The sequence below is a fragment of the Odocoileus virginianus genome, unplaced genomic scaffold (genome assembly GCF_023699985.2).
Source record: "Odocoileus virginianus isolate 20LAN1187 ecotype Illinois unplaced genomic scaffold, Ovbor_1.2 Unplaced_Contig_41, whole genome shotgun sequence".
In the NCBI taxonomy this organism is placed as follows: domain Eukaryota; kingdom Metazoa; phylum Chordata; class Mammalia; order Artiodactyla; family Cervidae; genus Odocoileus; species Odocoileus virginianus.
The window spans coordinates 248,628-275,278 of NW_027224358.1; the positions used below are offsets into that span (position 1 = coordinate 248,628).

The 26,651-nt window shown below is 39.2% G+C and overlaps 1 long non-coding RNA gene across 1 annotated transcript in view; it reads right to left on the reverse strand.

The window, feature by feature from the left end:
- The window catches only part of LOC139034202 (uncharacterized), a 110,545-nt gene that overhangs the window by 20,319 nt on the left and 63,575 nt on the right, over window positions 1–26,651 (reverse strand). Inside the window, exon 3 of the long non-coding RNA XR_011486631.1 lies at window positions 11,983–12,090. This is a non-coding gene — a long non-coding RNA (uncharacterized lncRNA). The remainder of the gene's footprint in view (window positions 1–11,982; window positions 12,091–26,651) is intronic.

Consider the following 26,651-nt stretch of genomic DNA (forward strand, 5'->3'; position numbering starts at 1 on the left):
GATGGGGTGGAGAGGGAGGTGGGAGGGGGGACCGGGATTGGGGAATACATGTAAATCCATGGCTAATTCAATGTATGACAAAAACCACTGCAATGCTGTAAAGTAATTAGCCTCCAACTAATAAAAATAAATGGGAAAAAAAAATAAAAGTAATACATTTAAACCAGTCCTAATGAGGTGGATGAACCTAAAGCTTATTATACAGAGTAAAGTAAGTCAGAAAGAAAGACAAATACCATATATTAATGCAAATACCATATATTAATGCTTATAATATAGATTATATTAAAATCTAGAAAGTACCAGTGATATGGCTTGCAGGACAGCAAAGGAAACACCAAATAAACCACAGACTTTTGGACATAGTAGGAAGAAGAGGGTGGGATGATTTGAGAGACTAGCATTGAAACATATACATTGCTATATATAAAATGGGTGGCTGGTGAGAATTTGCTGTATGACGTAGGGAACCAAAAGCCAGTGTTTTGTGACAACCTAGAGAAGTGGGATGGGGAGGGAGGTTCAAGAGGGACAGAGCGTATGTATACCTTTGTTGATATATGGCAGAAATCATCACAGTATTGTAATCATCTTCTAATTAAAAGCTAAAATAAAAAGAAAAAAAGACTAAACATTCATGCGTGTGTGCTTAGTCATGTCTGAGTCAGCTGTTTACATCAGGTGACCAAAGTACTGGAGCTTCAGCTTCAGCATCAGTCCTTCCCATGAGTATTCAGGGTTGATTTCCCTTAAGATTGACTGGTTTGATCTCCTTGCTGTCCAAGGGAATCTCAAGAGTTCTTCTCCAACGTCACATGGAATGTAGCCCATCAATCTGTCCAGCAGTAGAGTGCACTGACATTTCCTCCTCCATGGGATCTTCCTGACCAGGGATTGAACCTGCATCTCCTGAGGTTCCTGCATTGGCAGGCATATTCTTTGCCATTGAGCCATACAGGAAGCCCAAGACTAGACATGCTTGTTTTTTAAATATGGAGAGTTCACTCAAATCAAAGCTACTCTGTACTTCACTATCTTTTCACAGAAGTTAAATATAAAAAAAATACATTTTAGAAACATGGTATGTTTATCACAACCAAATAGCATCTTCTTTTTCACCTATTGACATTGATCTTTATATTCCCCCAAATTTTCCCTTAAACATAGGGTTTGAAAAGCTATGAAATAGCATTAAAGAATAATGGACCCTAGGAATGCAAATTCAGAAAATAAATATTGCTTGAAGCTAATGTGTTGGTCTTAAAAGAATGCATTTTCTTCTCTTTCTGCAGTACTAGTCCAAAAGGAAGTACATAATGAAACTGGTGCCATGCTCACTTCTCAGGGCTATTTACATAATATTCATTTTTCTTTATGAATTTGAGCTGGGCTCTAAAATCACTGTGGATGGTGACTGCAGCCATGAAATCAGAAGATGATTGCTTCTTGGCAGGAAAGCTATGACAAACCTAGACAATGTGTTGAAAAGCAGAGACATTACTCTGCCAACAAAGGTCTATGGCCTTCCCAGTGGTCTCGTGTGGTTGTGAGAGCTGGACTGTAAAGAAGGCAGAGCGCCAAAGAATTGATGCCTTCAAACTGTGGTGCTGGAGAAGACTCCTGAGAGTCCCTTGGACAGCAAGGAGATCAAACCAGTCAATCTTAAGGGAAATCAACCCTGAATACTCATTGGAAGGACTGATGCTGAAGCTCCAGTATTTTGGTCATCTGATGTGAACAGCTGACTCATTGGAAAAGTCCCTGATGCTGGGAAAGATTGAGGGCAGAGGAGAAGAGGGCATCAGAGGATGAGCTGGCTGGATGACATCACTGAGGCAATGGACATGAATTTGGGCAAACTTCGGGAGGTGGTGAGAAACAGGGAGGCTGGCATGCTGCAGTCCATGGGGTCACAGAGTCAGACACGACTGGGTGACTGAACAAAAACAACAAAAGACAGTGTCTTGGTCCTTAAAATGCATTTTCTTCTCTTTCTGCTGTGCTGTTCCAAAAGGAATTACATAATAAAACTGATTCTATGCACACTTGGCAGGGGCTTTTAACATAATATTCATTTTTCTTTATGAGTTTGAGTTTTCAAAAACAAGCACTTAATACTTTGCCTGTAATTGATGTGCTGCCACCAGGAGAAGTGAAGCTGTGCCTTCAATATAATCTACTGACAGCACCTCCATAAGAATTTTTCATGCTTCCCACTCAAGAATATTAATAAGCAAAACCATAAAGCATTTAACAATAGCCAGCTTGATTATTTTTGATAAAATAATACTAAAATATGGAAGTTTCTAAACACACAAGATTTCAAATTTAGCATTTTCCTCAATATTATCAATCTTTACTAATATAATATTAAATTTTTCCAGGCAGAAATAGATCTTACTAATGCAGCATTCTGCAAAGGGTGATATTATTTTGTTCTGCGCACTTTAAACATAATACTACTGACTACAGTGGCCATTGGCACTTCTCCCTGTCTCTGTACTTATGAGATGAGAACCCCATGCTGTGTAGAGTATAACTCACTAACCATAACTGAATATCAAAAAATACAGAGTGGGGCTGACATTATTTAGAAGTCTCTACATTAAGCAAATAACAAAAATTCTATGACTTTTATTCTGGCCTACCTTTATTTTCTGTTTTGTTCTCCTAGTTTCTGTGTTCCCATGTTTCTAGTTTCTGTAGTTTTGACAGTTCTCAAAAGAGGTTGGGAATCTCCAATTTAAATAGAAAGCAGGAGTTACAGCAGCCTAGGCACATTCAATCAGCTTTCTGGGACTGAGAGTTCTGTCTTTCTATGTGAAAAGGAGGAAAAAGAGTCTTAAGACAAATCTCCAAATATTTGATCTCACATGCAGCATAACCATTTCTTTTCCTCAATCAGAGAGACACTTTGAAGCTACTTGATGTTTATTTTGACTTTAGATTTTTGTCTCGAAACTTTTATTAAAATGTTGTTTCCAACCTACATCATTTTATTAAATGCAAAGTTTATGTCTGTCTTTTTATGAACATTTAGCCATATTACTATTTATTAATAAATTCATTCGTGCATTCTATCAACAGTAGGGGATTTTCATTGCAGTACAGAGAGGCCATTTTTCACCACAAGAGAAGCCACTGCTCTGAAAAACCCCTGCACTGCCATGAAGAGTAGCCCTACTCACCACAAGCAGAGAAAGCCAACAGGCAGCAGTGAAGAATCAGTACAACCAGTAATTGAAACAACCTTCACCGTCTGAGAAGTTCTAGGTATGTAGCTAGTGACACGGTGACAGTGAGCTTCCCAACACAAAGGAGGGAAATTGTTGTGAGTAAAAGTACCATTGGAAGTGATGCTAACAACAGAATTCACATGAAAGAAACTCTCAGAGATCTTTCATGACATTGAAAGCACTAAGGATAAAATATTGAAGCTGAACCAGATTTAGAAAGAAGTGTGAAAACTAGCAAATTACAGAAAAGTGAATGTTTACTTTATGCCATTATACAATATGAAGTTATCAAATGAGGAGGAGGCATCACTTTTCAATTGGTAAGTTTTTCCAAAGATATTAAGTATGTTAATTCTCAATGATTCTAATGTTTTATATTTTGATATATCAAACAAGCAATAGCTTTACTTTTCATTTTTATGCACCTTTATAATCAATGTTTTAAAAATTCTTTTTAATGTTTTAATAAAATTTTTAAAGACTATAGAACAATTATTATTTTTACCATTAATTTTAAGTAATTCTTTAAAATTTCAGCTTTTGAATTTTTTCTGGGCCTGCACTACTGTGCAAAGCAGAACCTGTCTGTATATATTATATTTTTTTCTCTTCATAAGACCCATAATGTACGTGGGAATTGGCCCAAAAATTGTTTAAGTACTGACTGTCAAACTCAAAACATGTATTTCTCTCAATGACTAAGCACCAACAATATTTCTCAACGCTTCTGCAAAGATACTTTCATTGGAAAATCTCACCATTTTGGTAGACATGACAAAATATGCCTGAAATGTGGAAAGAAACATAGTTGAAGTTATTTTTTCTAGGAAACTCCTCAGCTCCTGTGTAGGTATAGCGATCAATTCTGGTAAGCTTATCAGCAGGGCTTCACACATTTCTAGTCATGAGTAAGTCCACATTGGTGGATCCTGCCTAGCTGAGATCCTTATTCCATAAGCAAAATTAACATAAAATAAAAATTATTGAAATAACATAAAGGTATGTTAGAGTCCCAGATATCATTGCAGAAGTGTTTTAGTAGTATTTATTTTGAAACAGCAGAAATATACATTCATTTTAGGATGTAGAGCTAAATGATTTTTTTTTTAATGTCATATAATTAAATATAGAAAATACTGTCTCTTGGAAAGAGATAGTCTTTTCATAGTTTCTCATGACTTGAGTAAATATTTTTATCATACATAATATTTTTAATCTTCTCAGTCACCACTTGAATAAAGTTTATTTCTCATTTCCTAATGCCAAACCACTGGAAAAAAAAGGGAAACTCTACTTTCTTTTTATTTACTTTTTTGAGGGGCTTACCCTTTATAAAATGCAGCAAAAGCAATGTCTTCTTTTCTCTAGATAAAAATGTATTTATAGAATTCAACTTTTGACATTTACAGAGATATACTACTAGTCACTGCTTTACTGAGACAGTCATTATTTGCTTGATTTTGAATATGTATTTGGATATGAAGCCTTGAAAAAGATTACACACAAAACAATTCCCCACTGTTATTTGATGTTGGAGGTCACATTTTAAATTATGAGTTTTGTGGCTCACTGCTATAGTTTAAGTGGCTTAGAAATGAGTTGTGCCGATTGATGGTCCTCTAAGTGGATAAGCAAGGCTGAATCAGTTCAACAGAGCACAAAATCATTAGGGAAAGGACAATAAAAGCAGCTTCAACCATTCTGCTCCTATTTAGCAGCTAGAAAGAGCACAAGATCTCAGGTTCACTCTCATTTAATACAGGGTAAGTCCTTTTACAAAGCAAATATCTTTTACCTTTCATCATAGGTAATAAAACATAAATCCAAATATATGAGTTGCTCTTTGGATAATTTTTTAATGCTAATACTCTTTCAGAACTGAAGAGTAAGAAGCATTTTGGGTTAAACAGTTAAACATCAGCTCTAGCCCATGTCTGAGGTCAGGGGCGGCAGCTGAGAGGACCAACCCCACGTCCAAGGAGCGGCGGCTGCGCAGGAGCAGGAGGGCCTAGAGGAGCTACTCCACGTTCAAGGTCAGGAGGGGTGACCTCATCCAAGGTAAGGAATGGGGACTGACTTTGTTGTAGCAGTCGTGAAGAAATACCCCACGTCCAAGGTAAGAGAAACCCAAGTAAGACGGTAGGTGTTGTGAGAGGGCATCAAAGGGCAGACACACTAAAACCATAATCTGATCACATGGACCACAGACTTGTCTAACTCAGTGAAACTAAGCCATGCCGTGTGGGGCCACCCAAGACGGATGGGTCATGGTGGAGAGGTCTGACAGAATGTGGTCCACTGGAGAAGGGAATGGCAAACCACTTCAGTATTCTTGCCTTGAGAACCCCATGAACAGTATGAAAAGGCAAAATGATAGGATACTGAAAGAGGAACTCCCCAGGTCGGTAGGTGCCCAATATGCTACTGGAGATCAGTGGAGAAATAACTCCAGAAAGAATGAAGGGATGGAGCCAAAGCAAAAACAATACCCTGTTGTAGATGTGACTGGTGATAGAAGAAAGGTCTGATGCAGTGAAGAGCAATATTGCATAGGAACCTGGAATGTTAGGTCCATGAATCAAGGCAAATTGGAAGTGGTCAAACAGGAGATGGCAAGAGTGAATGTCGACATTCTAGGAATCAACAAACTAAAATGGACTGAACTCGGTGAATTTAACTCAGATGACCATTATATCTACACTGTGGGCAGGAATCCCTTAGAAGAAATGGAGTAGCCATCATGGTCAACAAGAGTCCAAAATGCAGCACTTGGATGCAATCTCAAAAATGACAGAATGATCTCTGTTCACTTCCAAGGCAAACCATTCAATATCATGTTAATCCAAGCCTGTACCCCAACCAGTAATTCTGAAGAAACTGAAGTTGAATGGTTCTATGAAGATCTACAAGATATTTTATAACTAACACACCGGAAAAAAAAAAAAATGTCCTTTTCATTATAGGGGACTGGAATGCAAAAGTAGGAAGTCAAGAAACATCTGGAGTAACAGGCAAATTTGGCCTTGGGGTACAGAATGAAGCAGGGCAAAAGCTAATAGAGTTTTGCCAAGAGAATGCACTCATCATAGCAAACACCCTCTTCCAACAACACAAGAGAAGACTCTACACATGGACATCACCCGATGGTCAATACCGAAATCAGATTGGTTATGTTCTTTGCAGCCAAAAAATGGAGAAGCTCTATACAGTCAGCAAAAACAAGACCAGGAGCTGTCTGTGGCTCAGATCATGATCTCCTTATTGCCAAATTCAGGCTTAAATTGAAGACAGTAAGGAAAACCACTAGACCATTCAGGTATAACCTAAATCAAATCCCTTATGATTATACAGTGGAAGTGAGAAATAGATTTAAGGGACTAGATCTGATAGACAGAGTGCCTGATGAACTATGGATGGAGGTTCATGACATTGTACAGGAGACAGGAATCAAGACCATCCCCATGGAAAAGAAATGCAAAAAAGCAAAATGGCTGTCTGAGGAGGGCTTACAAATAGCTGTGAAAAGAAGAGAAGCAAAAAGCAAAGGAGAAAAGGAAAGATATACCCATTTGAATGTAGAGTTCCAAAGAATAGCAAGGAGTGATAAGAAAGCCTTCCTCAGTGACCAATGCAAAGAAATTGAGGAAAACAACAGAACAGGAAAGACTAGAGATCTCTTCAAGAAAATTAGAGATACCAAGGGAACATTTCATACAAAGATGGGCTCGATAAAGGACAAAAATGGTATGGACCCAACAGAAGCAGAAGATATTAAGAACAGGTGGCAAGAATACACAGAAGAACTGTACAAAAAAGATCTTCACAAACCAGATAATCATGGTGTGATCACTCATCTAGAGCCAGACATCCTGGAATGTGAAGTCAAGTGGGCCTTAAGAAGCATCACTATGAACAAAGTTAGTGGAGATGATGGAATTCCAGCTGAGCTATTTCAGATCCTGAAAGATGATGCTGTGAAAGTGCTGCATTTAATATGTCAGCAAATTTGGAAAACTCAGCAGTGGCCACAGGACTGGAAAAGTTCAGTTTTCATTCCAATCCCAAAGAAAGGCAATGCCAGAGAATGCTCAAACTACTGCATAATTACACTCATCTCACATGCTAGTAAAGTAATGCTCAAAATTCTCCTAGCCAGGCTTCAGCAATATGTGAACCATCAGCTCTTCCAGATGTTGGGGCTGGTTTTAGAAAAGGCAGAGGAACCAGAGATCAAATTGCCAACATCCACTGGATCATCAGAAAAGCAAGAGAGTTCCAGAAAAGCATCTATTTCTGCTTTATTAACTATGCCAAAGCCTTTGACTGTGTGGATCACAATAAACTGTGAAAAATTCTGAAAGAGATGGGAATACCAGACCACCTGACCTGCCTCTTGAGAAACCTATATGCAGGTCAGGAAGCAACAGTTAGAACTGGACATGGAACAACAGACTGGTTCCAAATAGGAAAAGGAGTACGTCAAGGCTGTATATTGTCACTTATATGCAGAGTACATCATGAGAAATGCTGGGCTGGAAGAAGCACAAGCTGGAATCAAGATTGCTGGGAGAAATATCAATAACCTCAGATATGCAGATGATACCACCCTTATGGCAGAAAGTGAAGAGGAACTAAAAAGCCTCTTGATGAAAGTGAAAGAGGAGAGTGAAAAAGTTGACTTAAAACTCAACATTCAGAAAACTAAGATCATGGCATCTGGTCCCATCACTTCATGGGAAATAGATGGGGAAACAGTGTCAGACTTTATTTTTGGGGGCTCCAAAATCACTGCAGATGGTGATTGCAGCCATGAAATTAAAAGACACTTACTCCTTGGAAGGAAAGTTATGACCAACCTAGATAGTATATTAAAAAGCAGAGACATTACTTTGCCAACAAAGGTCCATCTAGTCAAGGTTATAGTTTTTCCAGTAGTCATGTATGGATGTGAGAGTTGGACTGTGAAGAAAGCTGAACACTGAAAAATTGATGCTTTTGAACTGTGGTGTTGGAGAAGACTCTTGAGAGTCCCTTGGACTGCAAGGAAATCCAACCAGTCCATCCTAAAGGAGATCAGTCCTGGGTATTCATTGGAAGGACTGATGCTGAAGCTGAAACTCCAGTACTTTGGCCACCTCATGTGAAGAGTTGACTCATTGGAAAAGACCCTGATGCTGGAAGGGATTGGGGGCAGGAGAGAAGGGGATGACAGAGGATGAGATGGATGGATGACATCACCAACTCATGGACACGAGTTTGAGTAAACTCGGGAGTTGGTGATGGACAGGGAGGCCTGGCATGCTGCGATTCATGGGGTCACAAAGTGTCGGACACAACTGAGCGACTGAACTGAAAGAATATACACATTAAAAGAAAATAATCTGTCAAAATTCAGAGGCAATATGTCAATTAAATAAACTTGTTATATATTTTAATCAAAATTAAGTTAAAATAACTAAAAATTTTTGTTTAGCCAAATTCATAAAATTCTGTGACTCCCTTAATCAAAAACAATATATAGATTAAATTAAAAGAAGGACTTTCAGAGTAGGGAAAAAGGAGAAGATATAAAATCTAGTCCCATCTTTTCCGCTAATTAGAATTCTTGAAAATGAATCCCAGTACCCCATACCAAGTTCCCCTGCCAAGTTTATGACTAACTCTCTATACAAAACTTTTTTCCCGGAGGCAGCGAAGGCGCTCAAGCACATGGACGGAGGGCAAATCGACGGCCGGCAGATCACAGCCACAGCCGTGCTAACCCCCCCGGCCCCAGCCACCCCCAGGCGACTGAGCCCTCCCCGGAGAATGCTGCCACCGCCCCTCCACGTGGCGCAGGCTGAGGAGGAGCAGGTCGCGTTCCCCTTGGGGCAGGTCCCCCGAGCGCCGGCGAGCCCGCTCCCCCTGCCGCCCCCGCCACTGGAGCGGCTCCAGCTCCAGCTCCTTCCGAAGGAAGATGGAAAAGTACTCAGGATTGATTCAAGGGCGGCAGGAGCTGAGAGGCCGTGACAGCATTGCCGGGTCACGGTGGAAGTGCTCCTAGAGTTATAGAAAATCTGACTGAAGCAACCCAGTCTGATGGAGAAAACCGAGAAATCCGTTGCTTTGAAGAGGCAAAAGAGAGAAGCCGAACAAATTAATAAACTCTTTATTGGTGTTTTGAACTTTGAAACTGCAGAAGAAAGTCGGAGGAACTGTTACCAGCAGTGGGGAGAACTTACAGACTGTGTGGTCCTGAGGGATCCTTCCAGCCAAAGATCAAGGCAGTGCGGTTTTGTCACCTTTTCATCCATGACCGAGGTGGATGAAATGTCCACCAGATCCCATCCCATTGATGGCAGAGTGCTTGAAACCAAACAGTGTCCCAAGAGCAGAATCTGGACAGTGGGGTGTTCTTTGGACACTGAAGACGCTGTTTGTTGGTATTCAACAAGATACTGAGGAACATCATCTTAGAGATTACTTTGAGAAATATGGAAAAATGGTACCATTGAGATCATTACTGATAGGCAGTCTGGCAAGAAAAGAGGCTCTGGATTTGTGACTTTTGATGACCTTGATTCTGTGGACAAGACTGTGTTGCCGAAAAACCATACCATCAGTGGTCATCATGTAGAAGTCGCAATGGCTTTGTTAACATGGGAACTGCAGCAAGTCTAAGGTTCTAGAAGTGGAGGAGGCCCCTTTGGTTTGGGGGTTTATCCTGGTGGTGGTAGCGATTTGGGACTAGCATCAGGATGAGAAAGTAACTTCTGGGGAGGACCTGATGCATATGGAAATGGTCCTAGATTTAGGGGTGCTTATCACGGGGCTGGAGAAGGGAGAGACAGAGGGTCTGTCTGGCAGATGTGCTGAAAGCCCCACATCTGGCAACCATGATTGGGGCTGCAGAGGTGGTCATGGCAACTATGGAGGAGGAAATTGTAGAAGTGGAATTAACAATGACTTTGGAAATTATCAGCAGCAATCTAATTACAGTCGATGAGGAATGGAAACTTTGGTAGCAGGAACTTGAGGGCTCAATATGGTGAAGGAAACTCTGCTCCAGGAGGCAGTGGGGGATGTGGGGGTTGGGAGGGCGAAGCCGAAACTGAGCTTCTTCCTCTTTGCCCTGGGCTTCACTGTCTAAATAGCAGAGGATGAGAGCCCAGAGGTAACTGGGCATCTTCAGGTTATGAGTAAACATGCAGGGATGTGGCAGAAAACAGAGAGCAGGTGCAGAGAGCCATTTGTGAATGAATTGAATTATTTAAGAACATTGCCTTCCTGCAGAGGAAAAACTATGGAAAATGCCTTTGAGGCAGTTTCTTAGCTTAATTGTTTTTTTCTAGTGATCTTTGTCAGAGTGTAGAAGCATCACGAATCTTTGATAATGTTAAATTTTGTTTAAACATTTTGTTAAATGTTTGTAAATTAACATTTCTTTGTAAAATGTTACATTTTTAAAAATCTTTTGCCAGATTTTTCTGTTTTTGAAAAGCTATTAGAAGTATGCTGTAATGAAACATATTAATAACATTATTCCTTAAATTTTAGCATGTAGAATTATCATATGAAGCAGTTGTACATTTATGATTTAATAAAATAATTCTAAAGGAAAAAAAACTTTATTCCCTTTCTTGTCCCCTCTGACCTCAATCCTGTGCTAACTGATCATTATCAGCCAGAGTTAGATGACTACAATTGTTGTCCATAGCATCATTAATGTACTAAACTGCTGCTGTAAATATCACCATTAATGCACAAACTCAGGCTGTTTCACCAAGACAGGATGAGTACAAGTCCCTGGGTCATGGATCAACAGCCCAGAGGCTCATAAAGTGTAGGTATCTGACTCCTGACAGGAATTACAATCAAGAATTATAATTAAGGAATTACAATTAATTAGGAAACACAATTAAGGAATGTCACATAAATGTCACACGATGATGATTAACTCCAGTGTCTTCATTGTTTCCCTTTACACATGCAACTCGAAGAGCAAGTGGGAGTGGACCTGAAACTTGTCTTCCGCTCTGTTGCCTGGCGTCCTGCAATAAACCCTTACTTTGCAGCAAATGCGGCACATGAGCCCTTCTACCCAGTTAAGAAAGAAAACAAAAGGGGTGGTGGAGGATAATCTTTCAGTAAGAATTTATTAAAAGTTAGGTGGTCAGACCCTTTGTTCATGCATGTCACTGAGTTCTCGCAGTCATCCCATGAGAAGGTTATCTTTATCTTCACGTTACAACTATTAAGCAGAAACATAGACTTCTCAAAGCAAGTCAGAAGCTAGTAAGGGTCAAACCCAAAATTAAAACTCACATTTGTTACACTCCAAAATCTGTGCCCTTTCCAATAGGTTAAGTCTCATTTCCTTTCAAATAATCCAAAATACAGTGGAATCATTTCTGCCATTGAGAAATGGAATATTTCCTTCCATATCAGTAAGCAAAGATGTCAGTCACCAGCAATTACAACCCTTCAACATGAGCCATTAAGCCTGAGGAAGCTCAGGAAGGAAAAGAAGACCTGTCACCTAGCAGCCTATCAGACTTCAGCCACTCCTCACAGTGCGCCCTGAGAAAACTTCAGATGTGAAAACAGGGTACTGACTGCAGACAGGTGAGGTGCGTAGCAAAGAAATGATTTCAGTGAGCTCGGGCTCTTGCATCTTCCCATACAAAGAAAAGCATTAAATTCCTTAACTTGAGATATCTGGTTTTATTTAATTAACAATCATCGTTTGATGATCTGACTACCTGACCTTTGCTGCAAAACTTCTGTGTAGCCTGGTTCCTCCTCCTCCTCCTCTTGCCTCCTCAGAGTTGTCCTCTCAGGGTTACTTGACATGTTGTCTCCCAAGTTTGAAGTCCTAAAAATCCCACAAAATAAAACACAACCCTCAACTTTTAAGTTGAAAATATTTTTTAAGTTCACACCATCAAATTGATGTCAAATATAAATCTGATTTGAAATTTCTTTTCTCTTTGAGAGCTCCCAAATCCCACACATGCTCTTCCCACCACACTATGCTGTCAACAATATTTATAATCTTTGTTATATTTAAATTGTTGCATTTTGTATTTTAATTTTTACCCTAAGTAAAAAAGGGCATCAATATCTGCCTCTGAGTAATAAAAAGGCAATTGAAATAATCATTATAAATCTGTTTCAAGGATTTAAAGATAGTAAACAAACTAAGGTCATGATTATGTTTCCATTATGGAACAACAAAAAATTTGTTTTACAAATTAAAAAAAAAATCCTTTAGAAGTATATACAGCCATATCCTTTATTCAGTACCAAGAAATCCAATAAAAGGACCATATTATATGATAAGAAACAGAAGGGCATCTGCTGAGAATGTAAGGGAAAGGAAAAATTTAACATGAGACAAAAAGAAAGAAACAATTCTCCTGATGAAAATAATACAGGGACCCTTCCCTCCCAAAGTATTTAGTTTAGAAAATTTGTGAGTTCTTCCTCTGTCCCTTTGGAATGAATGTGAATCTTTTTAAAGCTAAATAAGCCCCTTGCCAGCTATATGACCCAGAAATAACTTTCTTAAGGGTTAGTAAGCATCTCTTTGAAATGTAATCAGTCAAGAAGAAAGAGTCCCTACATCTTGTTTCTGTGGGAGGGGAGGAGCCCCACTGCAGCAGAAGCTTTTTTTGCTCCCAATTACAAAACCATCTCCTGTCACAAATCTGTGAAACGTTTTGGGATAAAGCCAATTAGCTAACACAGATGGTCACCTCAACTACCACATGAATTTAGGATGAGCTACGTGAGACATGATGTTGTCAAATCCCTTTACTTGAAGAATATTATTTATTTTGAGAATGTGTATATAATGAGTTGTATCTGTTTCACTATATAAAAAGTGAGATTTCCTTGTAATCTTTCAGCTGATCACCTGTGATATTTCTTATATTCAAGTTTAATGTGTTTATTCAATAAGAAAATTATTTTCTTTCTTTTCTCCTTTTATGGAGAAATTTTCTGAATTGGGAAGAGATTTTGTTGTTAATTATGTTGCTCAATGAATGAAAATATGTCTTCAGAGAAACAGAAGTCCTTATAAAACCAGGGTCTTGAACAGCCAGAAAATGAGAAATACTAGGACAAAAGCAGTGATGATTTATTTCATCAAAGGACATTTGAAAAGGTGTATGTGAGAGGAACCCACATTGAATTTTTCTCTCTCTCTCTTTTTTTTTTTTTTTGTATTGAAGAGGTAAGCTTCATGCTCTTTCAGATGAACACCAGTTGGTTCAATTTTCTATCAAAGGTTTAAGGAAATAAAATTCATATTTTATGATAAGACTGTTGCCCCAGAATCCTACCCCTGCCCCTCCTTCAAATGGAAATCAATTATTCTTATCTAAGTTTCAAGAGGAAGCTGCAAAGAGGGAAAAAAACAAAACAAAAACAAGAACTGGTTAGAACTAAATAAGCCCAAGATGTCAGAAGATTTGACTTCAAATGGACCCAGAGCCTCATTACATGCTCATTGTAATATATTAGCTGCTAAATGACACATCCAGCAGTGCCATGACAGTTAATGATTGTCATGAGGAAACTGAGCAAGATCCAGTGAGGCTCAAAAACCTGTCTGTGTCCCTTGTTTCTTGTTGGTAGGAAATAGACTTTATTCAGCCTCCATGACCTCCTCTGTGCTCCAAGTGTTACTTGCTCAGTCCTGTCCAACTCTTTGTGATTCCATGACTGTAGCCCACAAGAATCCTCTATCCATGGGGTTCTCCAGGCAAGAATACTGGAGTGGGTACCCACGCCATTTTCTAGTGGCTCTTCCTGACCCAGGGATTGAGCCCAGGTCTCCTGCATTGCAGGAGGATTCTTTACCAACTGAGCCACAAGGAAGTTACAAAGGGCAGATCAAATTGTTGCTAATTGGGGAAGGAAGGGGATGCAGAGACAAGGGAGGCACAGTCAAGAAACAACAGTGCATCCCTGGGAGAGAGTCCTGGTTCCCCCTCAAGAAACAATATTTTGAAGCTGTTTTGTAGATACTGAAACGCCCACCAGCTGGAAGAATTTAACTGTATGCTGCCCACAAGCAAGTAGACCCCAGACTGGATGGAACCAGAAGGTTGAAGATGATGAATCCCAATTACTTCACAACCAGTCAGGAGATTGTCCATGAGCTGATCATGTCCTCTTTGAGCCATTACTATAAAACTCCTCACTACCTGCTCCAAGAAAAGACACCCAGTTTTGAGGGCATTAGCCCACTTGTGGCTTGCTTTGCCTGGCAAAACAGTACACTTATTTTTTTCTATTTTATCTAAAAATCTGTCTTCAAGATTCAATTAGGTAGCAGTGTACAGACTGAATTTCAGCTACGATGGCAACAACCAGAAAAGTTCATACAAGAACTGAAAATGAGTATTGCCATTAGTTCTATGAAGAAGAGTATTTCATGAGTTCTGTGTCCAAACCAGAGTTCTGCTGTCATATAACTCATGAATATTTCTATCACTCTTTCCAATTTCCTCCATTTTACATCAACCCTCCTATATATTTGGTATCTCCACCTGAATTGAATTGTTAAATATGTTCCCATTTCCCCATTCTTTGGCTGTTGAATAAAGCTTGTGCTGTTCCATCACTTTTTTTTTTTTTTTAGGCTAATTACTTTACATCATTACAGTAGTTTTTGTCATACATTGAAATGAATTAGCCATGGATTTACATGTATTCCCCATCCCAGTCCCCCCTCCCACCTCCCTCTCCACCCGATCCCTCTGGGTCTTCCCAGTGCACCAGCCCCGAGCACTTGTCTCATGCACCCAACACCTGGGCTGGTGATCTGTTTCACCCTAGATAATATACATGTTTCAATGCTGTTCTCTTGAAACATCCCACCCTCGCCTTCTCCCAGAGTCCACAAGTCTGTTCTATACATCTGAGTCTCTTTTTCTGTTTTGCCTATAGGGTTATCGTTACCATCTTTCTAAAGTCCATATATATGTGTTAGTATACTGTAATGGTCTTTATCTTTCTGGCTTACTTCACTCTGTATAATGGGCTCCAGTTTCATCCTTTAGCATCACTTTCATTACTGGCTGTGTGTATCTGAGCAGAAAAAGAACTTCACCATTTGAGACAAGGGATCTCTGTAAAGGCTAGTACCCCAGTCAGGGTCCAGTCAACTAATTCAATGACAAGACAAGAAAAATTAAAACAAAAAAATTTTTTTCTTTGTTCTTTTGGGCCTCTTCCCTCCCCTTTACAGTACATTGAGCACCTGTATTAACCAGAAATCTTGGTGATAACCTTCTTTCCGAAGGAGGACACAATGACCCATAATCCACTCATTTTGTAGATTTAAATTGCATAAATTGTCAATAATATGCCATCTAATATACAGCCCTCTGTCTCAAAAAGACTTACATAACTGTGCTTTGACTTCCAAAGGGCGGAACAATTCTCAGAGCTTTCTGAGAGGCTGTTCCCAGGTTATGATCCTCAATTTGGCTGGAATTTAAAATTTTCCTTTTTTTTCAGATCTGGTTTCCTTGGTGTGTATGCCCAGGAGTGGGATTGCTGGGTCATATGGCAGTTTTATCTCCAGCTTTTTAAGAAATCTCCACACTGTTTTCCACAGTGGCTGTACTAATTTGCATTCCCACCAACAGTGTAAGAGGGTTCCCTTTTCTCCACACCCTCTCCAGCATTTATTGCTTGTAGACTTTTGGATAGCAGCCATCCTGACTGGCATATAATGGTACCTCATTGTGGTTTTGATTTGCATTTCTCTGATAATGAGTGATGTTGAGCATCTTTTCATGTGTTTGTTATCTCCTTATATTGACTCATTGACTTTTCATTGATAGATTTCAATTGCATTAATGGATGTCTTGGGTATGGGAATATGAAGGATTACATATTAAGTGAAAAACAGGGAAGAAATGGTTGGGAGATACATTAAACTAAGTCAGTGTTCACCAGTATTCATCCTCTCGTTGGAAATGAACAACATCTAACCCACAGGATGTTCTGTAAAAATGAGGGAAGGTGAGGGGAAGAAGTTTTGGGGATGGCCATACCTTGTTTTATAGGTTCACAACTTCCACGAGCTTATTTAAAGGTCTGAGATCCTAATAACTTACAGTCAAGAAACTTGTCTCACTTTACTTGATCTAATTTTCTCTAAATTTATTTGACCTTTTGTCAACAGATGGGTTAAGGAGTCCATAAAGAAAGATGGACATGCATAGCTTTCTTGACATAAGAGAAGCAATTTAGACCTAAGCCATTTTGTGATATAAGCCTGGCCTCAATGCTTGCCCTTGAACAGGTCCCAGGTATTAACAATCTTGAAGGAAAAAAAGAATGCAGGACCAAATAGCTTATCTAGCTAGAGAAGTGATAACGGCAAAGAAAACACATCAGTTGTAAGACTCTCAGTTCTGTTTCAATGGAAAAGATGAACCCAAAGCACTTTCTTGAGCTGTTTTGCAAAATTCAAATCCCTTTGAGCACTCAACCACCAGGTCGACTAGAACCTAATGGATGATGCTACTGATGTTTTCTGACCCTCATGTTAGTCACTCAGTAATGTCAGACTCTTTTTGACCCCATGGACTGTAGCCTGCCAGGTTCCTCTATCCATGGGATTCTCCAGGCAAGAATACTGGAGTGGGGTGCCATTCCCTTCTCCAGGGGATTTTCCTGGCCCAGGCATCGAACCCAGGCCTCCCACATTCTGACTCCCGTGAATTCAATCAATTAAAACTTCAACTCTGTGACCTTTGCCCAGTTCTATCCTGACTTTTCTTCTGCTCAAGCCCCTTCATGAATATATATATGCCCATAGATTAAAACTTCCCCAATACTGCTCCTCGGGGCAACATTACTTTGGGAAAGATTCTCAGCATTCTTAACAAGGAGTAAAACCTTTCTTCCTTTCATCTTTAGCTTGGTTGTCTTTTGGCTCAACACCCACCAAGAGGCAAACCCAATTTGGGGGTAACATTTTGAGAACACTTTCTAAGCTAGTTGTTAAAATCTGCAATGGTGCATGTGTTCTACACAATAAAGCTCTATACTGTGAGGAGTCACTGAGGATTTTTTTTTTTTTTTTAATATTGAAACTGACTACATCAGTAGAACATGTTCTGGGATATGCTGATTGAAGGCCAGCACTGAAAAATTCAAATTTTCCAATCCTAATTAATTAGAAGAGAGAAAAGAGACACACATTTGATCAGTCATGAAATGATGCTATAAAGCTGTTTGCTTCAGAGTTTAGCATATGGCAACAGCCACAATTCAAGGTTTTTGGTTAATGGGAATTAAAGAACACAGCTGGAAGCTTCTGTTAATCACTCAGAATGTAATCTATTGAAGCAGCTTTAAAAATGTTTTTTTTCTTTTCTTGAACTTGTGGATTGTGCCTACTCTAATGAAAATGGATTTCATGTTAATCCTTAGAGGGTAAATTTAACATAATCCTTTTCTATAATGAGAGGAATTATTTTAAATAAAATCTACTTACACAACCACTTTCCCAAGTTAAATAGAAGAAAGAAAGGAAAAAAAAAAAAAAAAAAGAATTCCATTTGTGCTATGGTGGTTGTTCCCTTGAAAGTTTAGTCATCAGAGTGAGGACTGAAGGCATTTGCCCATGTTCCCTTTGACACTAAGGATTGAAACTGTCACTGAATTAGGTCATGTGGATCCCCATTTGGGTCCCAGCCTGGCTAAGACCCCTGCCTTGGTGACAAGAAAAGGTCTTATTCCATTAAGGTTCACACGGTCACAAGCAAAACTGAAGCTGAGGTTGAAACAGCACAAGCTTTATTCAAAGGCCAGAGAAGTGAGAATATAATTCACGAATCAACTTCTTGCCTTAATGGCAAGAAGAATTTGTGGGGTTTTTTTGGTTTTGTTTTTTGGAGTATAGTTGTTTTACAAACGTGTACTAGTTTCTGCTGCAGAACAAAGTGAGTCAGTTATATACATACATATGTCCCCTCTTTCTTTGGATTTCCTTCCTAGTTAGGTCACCACAGAACGTTGAGTAGAGTTTACTGTGCTATACAGTAGGTTCTCACTAGTTGTCTGTTTTATACATTGTCATCTTGTTGTTGTTTAGTCCCTAAGTTTTGTTCGACTTTTTTGCGACCCCACAGACTGTAGCCCACCAAGCCTCTCTGTCCACGGTATTTCCCAGGCAGGAATACTGGAGTGGGTTGCCATGTACCTCTCCAGGGGATAGTTCCAATCCAGGTATTAAATCCACGTCTCCTGCTTGACAGGTTGATTCTTTACCAGTGAGCCTCCTGGGAAGTCCATTCTATACAAAGTAGTGTGTATATATCGATCTCAATCTCCTAATTCATCCCACACACCCTCTTACCCTTGGTGTCCATATGTTTGCTCTCTATGTCTGTATCTCTATTCATGCCCTGCAATTAGGTTCATCCATAGCATTTTTCTAGATTTCCACATATATGTGTTAATATACAATAGATGTTTTTCTATTTCTGACTTACTTCACTCTATGACATTCTCTAGATCTGGCCACATCTCTATAAATGGCACAATTTCATTTATTTTTATGGCTAGGTAATATTCCATTGTATATGTGTACAACAAACAACATACAAAGGATTTGCTTTTAAGGAATAAGGACAACAGAGGAAGGAATGAGAGTAATGATGGGGAGGCATATGCATTCGTTTTCTAGTTAAAACAAAGCTTCCTTGGAAATGAGGGAGCTACTCCTTTTCTGTCCTTTTTTGGTCAGTGACTTCCAGTCACAGCCATCAGTATATGCATCATTTTGTACACTAATGTAGTGAAATCAACATAGAAAGAGACTCGGGTCTATTGCAGGTCAAATTTGTCACCATCTTGGTTCCAGTTGGCTCAATCCAGTTTCTGTTTTTCTCATAACTTCTTTTCTTTGTAGCCAAATTTAAAGATATATGTTTTATAGTTTCTGGTCTTACATTTAGATCTTTAATCCATTTTGAGTTTATTTTTGTGTATGGTGTTTGAGAGTGTTCTAGTTTCATTCTTTTACAAGTGGTTGACCAGTTTTCCCAGTACCACTTGTTAAATGTAAGACCAGAAACTATAAAACTCTAGAGGAGAACATAGGCAAAACACTCTCTGACATAAATCACAGCAAGATCCTCTATGACCCACCTCCCAGAGTATTGGAAATAAAAGCAAAAAAAAAAAAGGGGGGGGGGCAAATAAAATAAAGCAGACAAATAAAAAATAAATAAATAAAAGCAAAATAAAAGCAAATAAAAATAAACAAATGGGACCTAATGAAACTTAGAAGCTTTTGCACAACAAAGGAAACTATAAGCAAGGTGAAAAGACAGCCTTCAGAATGGGAGAAAATAATAGCAAACGAAGCAACAGACAAAGGATTAATCTCAAAAATATACAAGCAACTCCTGCAGCTCAATTCCAGAGAAATAAATGACCCAATCAAAAAATGGGCCAAAGAACTAAACAGACATTTCTCCAAAGAAGACATACAGATGGCTAACAAACACATGAAAAGATGCTCAACATCACTCATTATCAAAGAAATGCAAATCAAAACCACAATGAGATACCATTACACGCCAGTCAGGATGGCTGCTATCCAAAAGTCTACAAGAAATAAATGCTGGAGAGGGTGTGGAGGAAAAGGAACCCTCTTACACTGTTGGTGGGAATGTAAACTAGTACAGCCACTGTGGAGAACAGTGTGGAGATTTCTTAAAAAACTGGAAATAGAACTGCCATATGACCCAGCAATCCCCTTCTGGGCATACACACCGAGGAAACAAGATCTGAAAGAGACACTTGCACCCCAGTGTTCATCACAGCACTGTTTATAATAGCCAGGACATGGAAGCAACCTAGATGCCCATCAGCAGACGAATGGATGAGGAAGCTGTGGTACATATATACCATGAAATATTACTCAGCCATTAAAAGAAGTTCATTTGAATCAGTTCTAATGAGATGGATGAAACTGGAGCCCATTATACAGAGTGAAATAAGCCAGAAAGATAAAGACCAATACAGTATACTAACGCATATATATGGAATTTAGAAAGATGGTAACGATAACCCTATATGCAAAACAGAAAAAGAGACTCAGATGTATAGAACAGACTTGTGGACTCTGTGGGAGAAGGCGAGGGTGGGATGTTTCAAGAGAACAGCATCGAAACATGTATATTATCTAGGGTGAAACAGATCACCAGCCCAGGTTGGATGCACGAGACAAGTGCTCGGGGCTGGTGCACTGGGAAGACCCAGAGGGATGGGGTGGGGAGGGAGGCAGGAGGGGGGATCGGGATGGGAAATACATGTAAATCCATGGCTGATTCATGTCAATGTATGGCAAAAACCACTAAAATATTGTAAAGTAATTAGCCTCCAACTAATAAAAATAAATGGAAAAAAAATAAAGATATGTGTTTGTTCCTGTTCAAGCACCCTTTCTTGGGTTTTAAACAAAAGTCTTAAGGAAACTCTGGTAACAAAACTTCTGTCTCACAAACACCCACAATACCATGACTTTGTTTCACCACTGTCTTCATTAGCATTAGTTTATCCTTCCCTGAATCTTTTGCCCAACTAAAAGGTTTGATTGTTTACTAAATGAACTTCCTAGAAGACTCAGCAACTTTTCAATGGAAAACAGCAAAACACCTCAAATGGAAAACACCTCAAAATCCTTGCCTTGACATTTCCTTCATACCTGGACTATTATAACATGACCTTACTTAATCCCAATATACTCCCCCACATTGAAACACTCATCTTAAAAATACTCAACAATGTTGTGGGGCAATTAGCCTCCAACTAATAAAAATAAATGAAAAAAAATACTCAAATTTAGACTTTATTTTTTGTTATGGTTGGAACTGTGTCCCACCCAAGTTAGTACATAGATGTTCTAACCCCTCAGTTCAGCTCAATTCAGTCGTTCAGTTATGTCCGACTCTGCGACCTCATGAATCGCAGCATGCCAGGCCTCCCTGTCCATTACCAACTCCTGGAGTTTACTCAAACTCATGTCCATTGAGTCATTGATGTCATCCAGTCATCTCATCCTCTGTCATCCCCTTCTCTTTCTGCCCCCAATCCCTCCCAGGTTCAGGGTCTTTTCCAATGAGTCAACGCTTCACTTGAGGTGGCCAAAGTATTGGAGTTTCAACTTCAACATTAGTCCTTCCAATGAACACCCAGGACTGATCTCTTTAGGATGGACTGGTTGGATCTCCTCGCAGTCCAAGGGACTCTCAAGAGTCTTCTCCAACACCACAGTTCAAAGGCATCAATTTTTTTGGTTCTCAGCTTTCTTCACAGTCCAAATCTCACATCCATACATGACCACTGGAAAAACCATAGCCTTGACTAGACAGACCTTTCTTGACAAAGTAATGTCCCTGCTTTTTAATATGCTGTCTAGGTTGGTCATAGCTTTCTCTCCAAGGAGTAAGTGTCTTTTAATTTCATGGCTGTAATCACCATCTACAGTGATTTGGGAACCCCAAAAAATAGTCTGACACTGTTTCTACTGTTTCCCCATCTATTTCCCATGAAATAATGGGACCAGATACCATGATCTTAGTTTTCCGAATGTTGAGTTTTAAGCCAACTTTTTCACTCTCCTCTTTCACTTTCATCAAGAGGCTTTTTAGTTCCTCTTCACTTTCTGCCATAGGGGTGGTATCATCTGCATATCTGAGGTTGTTGATATTTCTTCCAGCAATCTTGATTCCAGCTTGTGCTTCTTCCAGTCCAGCATTTCTCAGGATGTACTCTGCACACAAGTTAAACAAGCAGGGTGACAATAGACAGCCTTGACATACTCCTTTTCCTATTTGGAACCAGTCTGTTGTTCCATGTCCAGTTTCAACTGTTGCTTCCTGACCTGCATATAGGTTTCTCAAGAGACAGGGCAGGTGGTCTGGAATGCCCATCTCTTTCAGAGTTTATTGTGATCCACACAGTCAAAGGCTTTGGCATAGTCAATAAAGCAGAAATAGATGCTTTTCTGGAACTCTCTTGCTTTTTCGATGATCCAGCAGATGTTGGCAATTTGATCTCTGGTTCCTCTGCCTTTTCTAAAACCAGCTTCAACATCTGGAAGTTCACGGTTTACGTATTCCTGAAGCCTGGCTGGGAGAATTTTGATCATTACTTTACTAGCGTGTGAGATGAGTGCAATTGTGCAGTAGTTTGAACATTCTTTGGCATTGCCTTTCTTTGGGATTGGAATGAAAACTGAACTTTTCCAGTCCTGTGACCCCTGCTGAGTTTTCCACATTTGCTGGCATATTGAGTGTAGCACTTTCACAGTATCATCTTTCAGGATTTGAAATAGCTCCACTGGAATTCCATCACCTACACTAGCTTTGTTCATAGCGATGCTTTCTAAGGCCCACTTGACTTCACATTCCAGGCTGTCTGGCTCTAGGTGAGTGATCACACCATCGTGATTATCTGGGTCGTGAAGATCTTTTTTGTTCTAACCCCTAGTACCTGTGAATTTAGCTGTATTTGCAGGTAGCATTTTTACTGAGGTAATCAAATTAAAATGAGGTCACTAGAATGGGCTCTAGTCCAATATGATTGGTATTCTTATAAAAAGAGGAAATTTAGAGACAGATACACACAGGCAGAATGCCATGTGAGCATGAACAGAGATATTGAGGTGATATATTTATAAGCTAAAGAAAGAGTGCCAGCAAACCACCAGAAACCAGAAGAGAGAAATGGAGCAGATACATCCTCACAGCCTTCAGAAGAAACCAACAAACCCACACCTTGAGCTCAGACTTTTAACCTCCATAACTGTGAAGCAATAGATTTCTGTTATTGAAGCCTCCTAGTTTGTGCTGCTTTGTTACAGTAACCTAATAAATTAATACTTTTACCCCATTCCAAGGCATTTAGAACGTTCCATAGCAATGGTGTTCTTTCCTGTAGTAAGCAATAAATTCATCTTTGTCTTATCAATAGGTTACGCTAGTTATATTTGAGGTTCCAGTTTTCGACAATAGCCACTGCAGTTGCTATTCATTCTGGTTCTTTTAGGTTGAGGTTGTATCAGTCCAAGAAGAACCTGACTCAGATGCTATGTTACACATTATTAGTAATGAGAGGCATTTCTGTGATTCTTGGGCATGCCCACAAGTTACAACAAAGGTGTAGCAGGAGATGAGGCTAGGAAGTTGTTGGCAGTTAAATATTAGATGGACTTGAGTCATAGTATGGAGTTTGGAATTTTTCCTAACAGCAATGAGAAATAATTATAGGAGAAAAATGAAAATTACTCATCAGTCTTCAACTCAAGAGTATTATTGAACCAAAGATTTAGAATAGTCACAAACCTGATAAGCAGTGAAATAATGAAAATATGAACTCCAAGAAGAGGGACCTAGATCTAAAAATAAACCATATTTAATTATATTTTTTCAGTTAATTATATTTTAAATTTCATAATAATAAAAGTTTACTCTCAATAAATAAAAAAGATACTTCTAGTAAGTAGAATAATAGATAGTAGCAGTCAAAGAGAATTTTTTCATAAAGGAAAATTCAAATTACTGAAATGTTAGTAAAGGTTGTACTTTTAACTGTTAGAATGGCTATTTTTAAAAAGATAAGAGATAATAATTTTGGGGAGGTTGTGGAGAAAAGATAACCCTCACAAATTGTTGGGGGGAAGGTAATTTGGTGCAGCCACTGTGGACAACAGTATGGAGGTTCCTCAAAAAGCTGAAACTAGCGTATGATCCAGCAATACCACTTCTGTGTATCTATCCAAAAGAAATCAAATTACTATCTCAAAGAAGTTTCTGCATGCCCATGTTCCTTGTAGCATTATTTACAATAGTCAGGATATGGAAGCAAGCTATGCATCCACTGATAAATAATTGGAATACAAAAACATATATATTAATGCAAAGAAACAGAGGGGAACAATAGAATGGGGAAGACTAGAGATGTCTTCAAGAAAATTAGAGCTACCAAGGGAACATTTCAGGCAAAGATGGGCTCGATAAAGGACAGAAATGGTACGGATGTAACAGAAGCAAAAGGTATTAAGAACAGGTGGCAAGAATACACAGAGGAACTATTCAAGAAAATATCTTCATGACCCAGATAACCATGATGGTGTGATCACTCACCTAGAGCCAGATATCCTGGAATGTGAAGGCAAGTGGGCCTTAGGAAGCAACACTATGAACAAAGCTAATAGAGGTAATGGAATTCCAGTTGAGCTATTTCAAATCCTAAAAGATGATGCTATGAAAGTGCTGCATTCAATATACCAGCAAATTTGGAAAACTCAGCAGGGGCCACAGGACTGGAAAATATCAGTTTTCATTCCAGTCCCAAAGAAAGACAATGCCAAAGAATGTTCAAACTACTGCACAATTGCACTCATCTCACACACTAGCAAAGTAATGCTCAAAATTCTCCAAGCCAGGCTTCAACAGTATGTGAACCATGAACTTCCAGATGTTCAAGCTGGATTTAGAAAAGGCAGAGGAACCAGAGATCAAATTGCCAACATCTTCTGGATTATTGAAAAAACAAGAGAGTTCCATAAAAACATCTACTTTTGCTTCATTGACTACACCAAAGCCTTTGACTGTGTAGGTTGCAACAAACTTTAAAAATTATGAAAGAGATGAGAATACGAGATGACCTTACATGCCTCCTGAGAAATCTGTATGCAGCTCAAGAAGAAACAGTTAGAACTGGACATGGAACAACAGACTGGTTCCAAAAGTACTAGGGAAAGGAGTATGTCAAGGCTGTATATTGTCACCCTGTTTATTTAACTTATATGCAGAGTACATCATGTGAAATGCCAGGCTGGATGAAACACAAGCTGGAATCAAGATTGCTGGGAGAAATATCAATAACCTCAGATATGCAGATGACACCACCCTTATGGCAGAAAGCGAAGAAGAACTAAAGAGCCTCTTGATGAAGGTGAAAGAGGAGAGTGAAAAAGTTGGCTTAAAACTCAACATTCAGAAAACTAAGATTATCGCAAATCATCCCATTGCTTCATGGGAAATAGATGGGGAAACATTGGAAACAGTGAGAGACTTTATTTTGGGGATCTCCAAAATCATTGCAGATGGTGACTGCAACCATTAAATTAAAAGCTGCTTGCTCCTTGGAAGAAAAGTTATGACCAACCTAGACAGCTTATTAAAAATCAGACATATTACTTTACCAACAAAGGTCCATCTAGTCAAAGCTATGGTTTTTCCAGTAGTCATGTTTGGATGTGAGAGTTGGACTATAAAAGAAATCTGAGCATTGAAGAATTGATGCTTTTGAACTCTGGTGTTGGAGAAGACTCTTGAGAGCCCCTTGGACTGCAAGGAGATCCAACCAGTTCATCCTAAAGGAAATCAGCCCTGAATATTCATTGGAAGGACTGATGCTGAAGCTGAAACTTCAATACTTTGGCCACCTGATGCAAAGAACTGACTCATTGGAAAAGACCCTGATGCTGGGAAAGATTGAAGGTGGGAGGAGAAGGGGACGACAGAGGATGAGATGGTTGGATGGCATCACCGACATGATGGACATGAGTTTGAGTAGGCTCTGGGAGTTGGTGATGGACAGGGAAGCCTGACGTACTGTGATCCATAGGGTCACAAAGAGTTGGACATGACTGAGTGACTGAAGTGAACTGAATATATATATATACATACATACATATATGCATTATATACTTGTACAGCTTTTTTCGGCCATAAAAATAGACAGACATTCTGTCATTTGTGACAGCATGGATGAATCTTGAGGACATGATGCTAAGTGAAATAAATCAGACAGAAAGGACTATGATCTCACCTCTATTTGAATGTAAATAGTTGAACTCCTCGAAACAGAGTGTACAGTGGTGGTTTCCAGAACCTGGAGGTAGGGCAAATGGTAAGAGGTTGGTAAGGGGTTCAAACTTTCAGTAATAAGATGAGTAAATCCTGGGGATCTAATGTGCAACACAGCAAGTATAGTTTACTCTATGGTCTACTTGAAATTTCCTAAGAGTAGATCTTAAATATTCCTACCACGGACACATACACAATAGTAACTATGTGAGGCAATAGATGTAATTAACCTTATTGTAATAATGATTTCACAATATATATCAAATATCACAGTGTACAGCCTAAACTTCTATGAAGGTATTTGTCACTTTTATCTCAGTAAAGTTGGAAAATAAGAACCAGGAGTTTCATGATAACCCAGACCCCACAGCTGAAGTCACAGGTTACAGAGAAAAACAGAAGTTTGGCCAGGCTGGAAAGTCCTCCTTAGAACTTTGGGCAACTGAATCTGAGGCAGCTAGGCCTGTTGACAGGGATCGGCATTAGAAAAAAGTAGGTATTAAAAAAAGACCCA